Here is an 11,618-nt window from a genome sequence, read left to right on the forward strand (position 1 = left end):
GTATGGCTGAGTAGCAATCCATTTTATAAAAACACCCCACATATTCTTGATCCAGTCTCCAGTTGATGGGCATTTGGGCTGTTTCCAAGTTTTAGCTATCACAAATTGTGCTGCTATGAACATGGGTGCACATATATCACTGTGGTATGATTCTTTTAATTCTTTGGGGAAGATCCCCAGCAGTGGAATAGCCGGGTCAAATGGGACTTCCAGTCCTAGTTCTTTGAGGTATCTCCATACTGATTTCAACAGTGGTTGCACCAGTCTACCTTCCCAACAGCAGTGGAGCAGGGTTCCTCTTTCCCCACAGCCCTGCCAGCATTTGTTATTGGTTGATTTCATGATAGCAGCCATTTTTCTGGAGTGAGGTGGAAACTCAGCATTGTTTTCATTTGCATCTCTCGAATGACCAGTGATGTTAAACATTTTTTCATGTATTTATTTGCTATTTCTACTTCTTTGTCTGAGAAATGTCTGTTCATTTCAGATGCCCATTTTCGGATTGGGTCTTTAAATTTGGGAGGTCTGATCTTTTTAAGTTCTTTATAAATTTGAGATAGTAGACCTTTGTCTGAGGAAAAGCAGATGAAGGTATTTTCGCACATTGTGGGTTGTCTCTTCACACTGTTGGTGGTTTCTCTTGCTGTGCAGAAGCTTTTTAATAAGAAGAGATCCCACATGTTGATTGTTTGTGCTAGTTCATGGGCAACTGAGGTTTTCTTCATAAAATCTTTTCCTACACCGATGTCTTCAAGGGTTCTACCTAACCTCTGTTCCAACTGGGTCAGTGATTCTATTTTAATATTTAGATCTTTAATCAATTTCAATTTTAGTTTAGTGCATGGTGAGGGATATAGGTCTAGTTTTAATCTTTGGCAAGTTGAAACCCAATTTCTCCAGCACCATTTATTAAAACGGCAATCTTTCCTCCAGTGAGGGTGTTTGGCTCCTTTGTCAAAGATGAGATGGCTGAGTGTGTCTGGAGTTGTTTCTGCATCTTCTAATCTGTTCCACTGGTCCTCAGGTCTGTTTCTTTGCTAGTGCCATGCTGTTTTTATCACAGTGGCTTTGTAGTATAGTTTCAGGTTGGGGATTGTGATACCCCCTGCTATGTCTCTGTTACCTAGAATTGCTTGTGCTATTCTGGGTCTCTTCTTATTCCAAATGAATTTTTGGACTGTTTTTCAAGGTACTGGGAGTATGCTGCTGGGATCTCAATTGGAATGGCATTGAATTTATATAGCAGTTTTGGAAGTACAGCCATTTTCATTATATTAATCCTTCCTACCCAGGAGCAGGGGATGTTTTTCCATTTTCTGATACCACCTTCAAACTCTCTTCATAGTGCTATAGTTTTCAGAGAAGAGGTTTTTGATTTCTTTCTTTAGGTTGATTCCTAGGTATTTCAGTTTTTTAGATCCTATTGTGAAAGGAATTATTTGCCCTATTTCTCTCTCAGTGAGTCTGTCATTGGTGTAGAGGAAAGCTATTGATTTTTGTGTGTTAATTTTATAACCAGCTACTTGACTGAATTTGGTTATTAAGTCTAGAAGACTTTTGTTGGAGTTCTTGAGGTCTTCTATATAGAGCATCATGTCATCTGCAAAGAATGACAGTTTGACTTCTTCATTACCTATCTTTATCCTTTTATTTCTTTCTCTTGTCTAATTGTCATGGCTAATGTTTCCAAAGCTATATTGAACAAGAGTGGTGATAGTGGACATCCTTGTCTTGTTCCTGATTTTAGTGTGAAGGATTTCAGTTTTTGACCATTTAGTATGATATTGGCTGTTGGTTTTTCATAGATGGCTTCTATCAGTTTGAGGTAGAGACCATCTATTCCAATTTTTTGTAGGGTTTTTATCATAATTGCAGGTTGGATTGTGTGAAATGCTTTTTCTGCATCTATGGAGATAATCATAGGGTTTTTGTCCTTGGCTCTATTGATATAGTGTATTACATTGATTGAGTTGTGTATGTTGAACCATCCCTGCATTCCTGGAATGAATCCCTCTTGATCAGGGTGTATGATCTTCTTGATGATCTTCTGCATTCTGTTTGCCAGAATCCTATTAAGGATTTTTGCATCTATGCTCATTAGTGAGATTGGCCTATAGTTGTCCTTTTCGGTTTGGTCTTTCTCTGCTTTGGGGATCAAGGTGATGCTTGCTTCCAGGAATGAATTTGGAAATATTGCTTCCCTGTCAACTTCATTGAAGAGTTTAAACAGTAGTGGCAGCAGTTCCTCTCTAAATGTCTTGTAGAATTCAGCAGTGAAGACTTCAGGGCCCAGGCTTTTCTTAGTTGATAAATTTTTAATTACGTTTTCAATTTCATTGGTTGGTAATGGGTTGTTTAGAATTTTTAGGTCTCTTTCAACTTAATAATTCATATGTATCTAGGAATCTGTCCATTTCTTCTGTGTTGTCCATCTTATTGGTGTATTGGTTCTGGAAGTAGGTATTGATGATCCTCTGGATTTCTGCTGGGTCTGTTGTAATTTCACCCTTTTCATTCCTAATTGCATAGATTTGGGCCTTTTCTTTCCTTTTTCTGGCAAGGTTGGCTAAAGCTTTGTCAATTTTGTTGATTCTTTCGAAGACCCGTCTCTTGGCTTCATTGATTTTTTGTATCATTCTCTTAGTCTCCATTGCATTGATTTCTCCTCTGATCTTTATAATTTCCTCCCTTGTATGAGCTTTGGGGTTGTCCTGCTCTTCTTTTTCTAGAAATTTGAGGTTCAACATCAAGTTGTTTAATTGGGCTTGTGCTGTTTTCCTAGTAGACATATTCACTACTCTGAATTTCCCTCGTAAGATGGATTTCATTGTCTCCCATAGGTTCTGATATGTTGTATTGTCATTGTCATTTAATTGAAGGAACTGTCTGATTTCTTCTTTAATTTCCTCTGTGACCCATTGGTTATTCAGAAGTGTGTTGTTCAATTTCCACGTGTTTATGAAATTTTTCGAGTTTCATTTGCTATGGATCTCCAATTTCATTGCACTATGTTCTGATAAAATACAGGGGATAAGTTCAGTTCCTTTGAACTTATTTAAACATGTTCTATCCACAAGTATGTGGTCTCTTTTGGAGAATGACCCATGTGCAGCTGAGAAGAATGTGTGTTCTGATTTTGTGGGGTGGAAGACTCTGTAAACATCTGTTAAGTTCATTTGTTCAAGAGTTCAATTGAGTTCTAGTATTTCATTATTTACTTTTTGCCTAGTTGGTCTCTCTGTTTGTGACAGTGGGGTGTTGAGGTCCCCCACTACAATTGTATTAGTGCATATATGACTTTTCATGTCCATTAGTATTTGTTTTACATAGTTTGGTGCACTAGTGTTTGCTGCATAGATATTTATGATTGTCATCTCTTCCTCTTGTATTCTTCCCTTTACAAGGATGTAGTGTCCTTCTTCATCTGTCTTAATCAGTGCTGGTTTGAAATCTACTTGATCTGCAAAGAGGATAGCTACTCCTGCTTTTTTTCGGGTTCCTGTCGCATGCAGTTTTGTTTTCCACCCTTTAACTTTCAGTCTATGAGTTTCCTTTGGAATGAAGTGTGTTTCTTGTATGCAGCGTATTGTTGGATTTTGCTTCTTGACCCATTCTGCCAGTCTATTTCTTCTGATTGTTGAATTGAGACCATTAACATTGATGGTTCTAACTGAAACGTATTGACTTGTCATTGCCATGACTTTTTCTTTTTGTTGGGTTCTCCCCCTTTACATTTAGTTTCTTGTCATGCCAGATGGGTTCATTCTGCTTTGCTTCCTGGGGTTGTGATCCTCAATATCTGTTCCTAGGATATTGTGTAAAATTCTTTGGAGTGCCAGTTTGGTATTCACGAAGTTCCTAAGGTGCTCTTTGTCATGAAAGTATCTTATTTCTCCATCCATTTTGAAAGATAGTCTTGCAGGGTACATCAATCTGGGTTGGAGGCTGTTTTCATTTAGGGCTTGGAATATGTCACTCCAAGCTCTTCTTGCCTTGATGGTTTGTGTTGAGAAGTCTGCTGTGATTCTGATGGGCTTTCCTTTGTATGTGATTTGTTTCTTTTCTCTGACTGTTTGGAGAACTTTGTTCTTCTGTTGTGTTTCTGGAATCTTAACAATTATTTGCCTATGTGTAGATTTTTTTTGATCAAGGCTATTTGGAGTCCTATGTACCTCATTATCTGTATGTCAAGCTCTTTTCCCCTGCTTGGGAAATTTTCTGCCATTACTTCTGTGAAGAGATTTTTATGTCATCTGCACTCTCTCTTGTTTCTTCATTGACTCCAGTCAGTCTTATGTTATTCTTCTTTGCATCGTCTAGCAGCTGCTGGATTGCTTTCTCATGTTCCCTTATAATTTTGAAGCAATTTTTCTTTTCCTGGTCATTAATTGTAATCTTATCTTCTATATCTGAAATTCTGTCCTCACATTGGCTCTTTCTGCTGTGTAGACTTTCAATATGTATTTTCATCTCCTGGAAATCTATTTGCATCTGTTTTATGGATTCCATTTGTTTCCTATGTTGGAATTTCATCATGTTCCTCAGCTTCTCTCTAGATTTATTAATCATGTCTTGCACTAGGAGTACAATTTCTCCTATTATCTGAGAAATTATTTCTGATTTCATTTTTTCCAGATCCCCTTTTGTTTCCAGTTCAGTGGGTCCAAGTGGTTGAATATCAGAGTGTTCCATCTCATTTCCCTTTGGGGTTGCTGTAGGTGAGGTGGAAGTCTTTTTTTGAGACTTATTAAATGTTTTCTCATTTTCACCTTGGTTGCAGGGTGTTGCTATTGGCGCCCACGTGTCTCACTTCCTCTGAGCCTGGAGAGATGGGACAGGGGCCTGGAGGTGTTGTTGGGATGGTTTCCTGGAAGCCTCTTCTTCTGGACCTATTGCTTGATTTCTTGATGATAGCCATTCTTTGTACAGTGAGATGGAATTTCAGTGTTGTTTTAATATGGATTTCTTGAATGACCAATGATGCTGAACATCTTTCCATATATTTATTTATATGCTGTTTGTACTTCTTCATCTGAGAAGTGTCTCTTTATTTCAGATGCCCATTTTAAGGTTGGTTCTTTAAATTTGGGGCAGTCTGATTTTTTTAATATTTATGTTTTACTGGTGGGAAGACATTAGGGTTGAGAGATTGAAATGAGGCAGGAAAAATGGAGGTAGCAAGATAATACTCTTCCGAGCTCTGTACAGCCACATGTCAGGAATGGAAGAGGCCTTGCAGCCATGACCACCAGCTGTTTGGGAAATCTCCAGACAGGCTACACTGCTGGGGAGAAACCATGCCTTGCATAGCAATTCTTAGAAGGGAGAGAAGGCAGAGTGTCTCTGCCTGGCTTTGTCTTACTTCCCAATTCCTATTAGTCAAATTTTACCCCATGAATACTAATTCCCTGGCACTTTCCTGTTTCTGTGGCTATGTGGGATGCTGGATCCCATCCTGTGGTGGGCCATTCCACTCAGGTCTGGAAGGAAGAGACAAATGCTGAACATGCAGGTGGTGAGTCCCAGGAGATCTGATGCAGTACATATGACATACCCACTATAGTCCAGGATGTTTTTTCTTATTTTCCAGAGGATGAATTAAGGCATGGTGATGAAAGAGATTTCCCAAGGTCACATGTCGAGTAATAGTGATCAGTTCAAGATGTAAACAGTCTCACATCTGCAACTAAAGACCAGGAGCAGGAGGACCATCCATCTGTCCACTGTGGGCCAGCTGTTTTAGGGAATTTGGCAGTCATTGATGTGTCTTTTGGTGTTGTTTGAGATGGTCAGATCTCATGAACTGTTTTTTTTAAATTCTTTTATTGGTACATTTTAGGTATACAATATGTTCACATTTATCATTGGATGCTTGTACCTGAACATGATGTATCTTAGTTCTTATTTTTTCCCCATTTCCTGTGTGCCCTTCACCCCCTCCACTCTTCCCTATTTACATAAATTTCATTTCCATTTTTTTTCTTTTCTCATAATTTTTCCTTTTCCTTCTTCCCTTTCCCCTTCCCCTCCCATCACCCCTAACCCCTTTGATCTTTTCCTATTTCAAAGTATAAATTCTTCATTATTAATCCTTTTAATCCTTATTTACACTTTCAGTTTCTCACACTAGAGAAACTATTTGGTATTTACCTGTGTCCTATTTATTTCACTTAAGAGTTTGGCCTCAATATGCATCCATTTAGCTATAAATGTCTCTAGTTTATCGTTCTTTATGGCTGAGTAGTACTTCATTTTATAAAAAAAATCCACGTCTTCTTTATCTCATGAACTGTTGGTCACACTGATCACATGTATGTGGTTGGTGTTTGGTGTGTCTCCGTATATGATGCTGAAGCTCATCACAACAGAAGAAACACCAGGTACAGTGTTCCCAATTGCACTTCTAGGGTTTCTCCCCTGTGTGTTTGTGCTGGTGATTCAAGAGGTGGGAGCGCCTGGTATAAGCTTTTCCACAATCCTTATATGAACAGCAGTATGGTCTTAGCATTGAGGGTTGCTTTCTGGGTGTCCCTGCCCAGGCCCCAGAGTTCTCTGCTCTCTGAGGAGCAGGTGTAGGCTGCTCAGGCAGGAAGAGGTCTTTGTGGGAGCCTGACAGAATCACAAGAGAGTCCTGAAAATCCAAGGTCTGCAATGATTGGGACCCAGAAGGGGGAATTGCAAGGTTGTAGGTATTTCTAGGTGGCAACATCTGAGCCACAGATGGGAGTACACCCTGGGCCTCAGTGGAAGGCATGTTCAGAGCCAATAACATTTTAGAGTGTAAAGAGGCTCTTATAGAAGGTATTGTTGGGGTTCAAGAATAAAGCATTGTTGGGGCACTGGTGGAGGACATCATTGAATTACCACTTGAAGCTGACACTAGCCTGTTGGGTCCTCAGATTCTCACTGCATGTCAGATCCCCTCCTTGAATCCCAGGCTCTAAGGGCATCAGCTGGGGTCCCCTGCCAATCATCCCTGGGTGGGAGGGAGACATGCTCTGGCAGATCTTCTGGTAGGGGGTGAGAGTGCATTGTAGGCAGTAGCTCACGGTGTGCTCATTCTGTGACACACTGAAATGGGCCCTCACTTCACCTGCATCCTGCCTTGTTGTCTCATAAGACACCAAAAGGGTCCCCATTATCTCTCTACCCTGAGAGCAGTGCTCGGTGCCTGGTGGGCTGTGGTTCCAAGAGGTGTATACTCCACTACTTCTAGAAGATGGCCACATATCCATGATGGATGATGGCTTCACATTATCCTGGAAAGGCTGGTTCACAGGCTGCCACTGGCTCTGCTCCTCATCTCCCTGCTCCATCTTACCCTGGAACACCAGCTGCACACTGGAACTGTCAGACACAGACCCACTCCAGCCCATAGAGGAGGCCAGCCATGGTAAGGAGTCACAGGCAGTGTCACAGCATCCACACTTGATTTTTTTGAGTTCAATATATATTCTAGATATTACTCCTTGGCCTGAGGAATAGGTGGTACAATTTTTTCCCATTTTATGGGGTGTCTCTTCACTCTATTGGTGATTTCTTTTGCTGTCCAAAAGCATTGTAATATGATGAGATCCCAGTTGTAGATTCTTTGTTATATTTCCTGTGTGTTCCTGGTTTTGTTCATAAAGTCTTTGCCTACAGGTATGACTTTAAGAGTTTTATCTAATTTATCTTCCAGTAGATTAAGTGTTTATATTTTAACATTTAGATCTTTGATCCATTTCAATTTGAGTTTAGTGCATGGTGAGAGATATGAGTCTATGTTTAATCTTCAGCATGTGGAAAGCCAGTTTTCCCAGAATTATTTATGAAACAGCCTATCTTTCTTTCAGTGAAGGTTTTTGGCCCCTTTGTCAAAGATAAGGTGGCTGAGTGTGCTTGAAGTTGTTTCTGCATCTTCTATTCCATTCTATTTATCCTTAGGTCTGTTGTTTTGCAAGCACCATGCCTTTTTATCACAATAAATGGTTTCTTTATATATACTTGAAGAATAATTTCAAGTCAGGGATTGTGATGCCTGTCTTGCCTTTGTTGCCCCAAATTCCTTTTGCTTTTCTAGGTCTCTTCTGGTTCCAAATGAATTTTAGATGTGTATCTTTCCATTTTCTGATATCCTATTCTATCTTCTTTTTCAGGGCACTGTAACTTTCAATGTATAGATGTTTTCTTTCCTTTGTTAGATTGATTCCTAAGTATTTTATTTTTCTTGATGCTACTGTGAAATGTGTTGCTTTCCTAATTTCTCTCTTAGTGAGTTTGTTATTTATGTACTGGAATGCTATTAATTTTTGAGCGTTAACTTTGTATCCAACTTTGTGACTGAAATTGGTTATTAATTCTAGGAATCTTTTGCTGGCATTTTGGATATCTATATAGCGTATCATGTCATTCACAAATAGTGATAATTTAACTTCTTCTTTTCTTATCCTTCTTTTATTTCTTTCTCTTGTCTAATTTCTCTGGCTAATGTTTCCAAGACTATATTGAATAGGAATAGTGATAGTGGATATCCTTGTCTTGTTCCTAATTATAGAGTGAAAATTTTCCATTTTTTGGCAATTTAGTATGATGTTGGCTATTTCTTTGTCACAGATGGCTTTTATCAGATTGCGATAAAACCCTCTATTCTCATATTCTGGGTTTTTTTTGTCATGAATCTGTTTTGGATGTTGTCAAATGCATTTCTGCATATATTGAGATGATCATGCGGTTTTTGTCCTCACTTCTGTTAATGTAGTGTAGTACATTAATTGATTTGTGTATGTTGATCCTTGTATCCCTGGGATTAATCCTACTTGGTCAGTGTGCATAATCTTCTTGATGATTTGCTGCATTGGGTTTGCCAGTCTCTTATTGAGTATTTTTTCATGTTATTTGGTATCAGGGTAATACTTGCTTCCTGGAATGAGTTTGGGAGTTATACTTCCCTTAAAATTTCATTAAATAGTTTATGGAGTGGTGGCATTAGATCTTCAATAAATTTCTTGTAGGATTCAGCAGTGAATCTATCAGGAACTAGGCTTTTCTTTGCTGGTAGTTTTTAAATTACTTTTTCAATTTCATTGACTGATATTAGGTTATTTAGAATTTTTATATTTTCTTGATTCAGCTCTGGTATTTCATGTGTTTTAAGGAACCTGTCTATTTTTTCTGCATTTTATATCCTATTACAGTACAGCTTTTCAAACTAGGTATTGATGATCTTTTGGATTTCTTCAGAATCCATTATGATTTCATTCTTTTCATTCCTATGGCGTAGATTTGAGTCTTTTCTTTCATTTTTTTGACAAGCCTGTCTAGGGGTTTGTCTATTTTATTTAATCTTTCAAAGAATCAAGTCTTTGATTCATTGATTTTTTTGTATTGTTTTCTTAGTCTCAATTTCATTAATTTCTTCTCTGATTTTTATAATTTCCTCTTTTGTATGTGGTTTGGGTTTAACTTCTGTTCTTTTTCTAGAAGTTTAAGTTTCAACACTACATTATTTATTTGAGTTTGCTTTGTTTTTCTGCTGTGAGCATTTGCAGCTATAAATTTTGCTCATGGGACTGCTTTATTTGCATTCCGTAAGGATTGATGTATTTTATTGGTATTATTGTTTAATTACAGAAATTGTCTAACTTTCAAAATTTCATCTGTGACCCATTGATTGGTCAGGGGGGTGCTATTAAATTTCCATGTATTTATGCAGTTTTTGTGGCTTCTTTTGCCACTGATTTCCAATTTTATTGAACTATGATCTGATAATATGCATGGTATAATTTCAATTTATTTGCATTTACTTAAGTATGTTCTATGGGATAGTATGTGGTCTATTTTATAGAATGTCTCATGTTCATCTGAGAAGAATGTGTATTTTGATGTTGTGGGTTGGAACACTCTGTATTTACTAAGTCCATTTTTTCAAAGGTTTGGTTCAACTCTTTTATTTCTTTGTTGATTTTTTGTCTAGTTGATCTATTTGTGACAGTGGTGTATTGAGATCTCCCATTACAATTTTATTAGTGCTTACTTGATTTTTCAGGTCCATTAATAGTTGTTTTATATAGTTAATTGTGTTGGTATTTGGTGCATATATATCTATGATTGTTATCTATTACTCTTGAATTGTGCCCTCAACAAGTATGTAATTACCTTCTTTGTCTCTTTTGATCAGTCTTGGTTTGAAATCCATTTTACCTGTAATTAGAATATCTACCCCTGCTTTTGTCCAGATTCCTGTTGCATGGAGTATAGTTTTCCATGCTTTGCCTTTCAGTCTATGAATTTCTTTTCCAGTTAAATGTGTTTCTTGTGTGTAGCATATTGTTGGATCTCATTTCTTGATCCATTCTGTCAATCTGTTTCTTTTGATTGGAGAATTGAGGCCATGTGCATTGATGCATAAAACAATTATGTATTAATTATCCTTGTTGTATTATTTTCCCATTATCATTTCACTTTCTTTCTCCTCTGTTTAATTGCTTGCCTTGCCTGGTGTAGTCATTCTCTTGGGATACTTGAAATTGCTGTTTGCTTTATTTAAAATTTTTTCTAAAAAATTAATTTTATTGTTACATTTTCTTGGTACATTTTAGGTATACAATTCATTTACATTTATCATTGAGTGTTTGTACCTGTACATGATATATCTTGGTTCTTATTTTTTTCCCAATTACCTGTGCACCCTTCACCCCCTCTGCCCTTACCTATTTACATAGATTTCATTTACATTTTTGTTTCTTTTCTCATAGTTTTTCCTTTCCCTCTTTCCCTTTCCCCTTCCGCTCCCTACACTCCTTCATCTTTGGACCTTTTTTCCTATTTCAAATTATGAATTATTCATTTTAATCATTTTAACCCTTGTTTATGCTATCAGTTTCTCACACTAGTGAAACTATTCAGTATTTACACATGTGTGTACTATTTCTTTCACTTAAGAGTATGGCCTCAATATGTACCCATTTAGCTATAAATGACTCTAGTTTTTCATTCTTTATGGCTGAGTAGTATTCCATTTTATAAAAAAACCACATTTTCTTTATCCAGTTTCCAGTTGATGGGAACTTGGGCTGCTTCCAAGCTGTAGCTATTACAAACTGTGCTGCTATGAACATGGGTGCACATATATCACTGTTGTATGATTCTTTTAATTCTTTTGAGAAGATACCCAGCAGGGGAATAGCTGGGTCATATGGGACCTCTAGTCCTAGTTCTTTGAGGTATCTCCATACTGACTTCCACAGTGGTTACACCAGTCTGCACTCCTATCAACAATGGAGAAGGGTTCCTTTCTCCACACAACCCTGCCAGCATTTGTTATTTGTTGATTTCTTGATAGCACCCATTCTTTCTGGGGTGAGGTGGAATCTCAGGGTTGTTTTCATCTGCATCTCTCAAATGACCAGTGATGTTGAACATTTTTTCATATATTTGTTTGCTGCTTTTACTTCTTTGAGAAATGTCTGTTCATTCCAGATGCCCATTTTTGAATTGGGTCTTTGAATTTGGGGGGTCTGATTTGTTTCAATTCTTTATATATTCTAGATAGTAGTCCTTTGTCTGAGATACAGCTGCTAAAATTTTTTTCCCACATTGTAGGTTGTCTGTTAGCTCTGTTGGTGGTTTCTTTTGCA

At 37.7% G+C, this 11,618-nt stretch overlaps 1 pseudogene; it reads right to left on the reverse strand.

Moving 5' to 3' along the window:
* Positions 1–5,686: 5,686 nt before the first annotated feature.
* Positions 5,687–7,316, reverse strand: LOC147820863 (Krueppel-like factor 17; annotated as a pseudogene).
* Between the last annotated feature and the right edge of the window lie 4,302 nt (positions 7,317–11,618).

The sequence above is a fragment of the Heterocephalus glaber genome, unplaced genomic scaffold (assembly GCF_053883595.1).
Source record: "Heterocephalus glaber isolate CG9 unplaced genomic scaffold, H.glaber_assembly_v1.0 deba00001790, whole genome shotgun sequence".
Taxonomy (NCBI): domain Eukaryota; kingdom Metazoa; phylum Chordata; class Mammalia; order Rodentia; family Bathyergidae; genus Heterocephalus; species Heterocephalus glaber.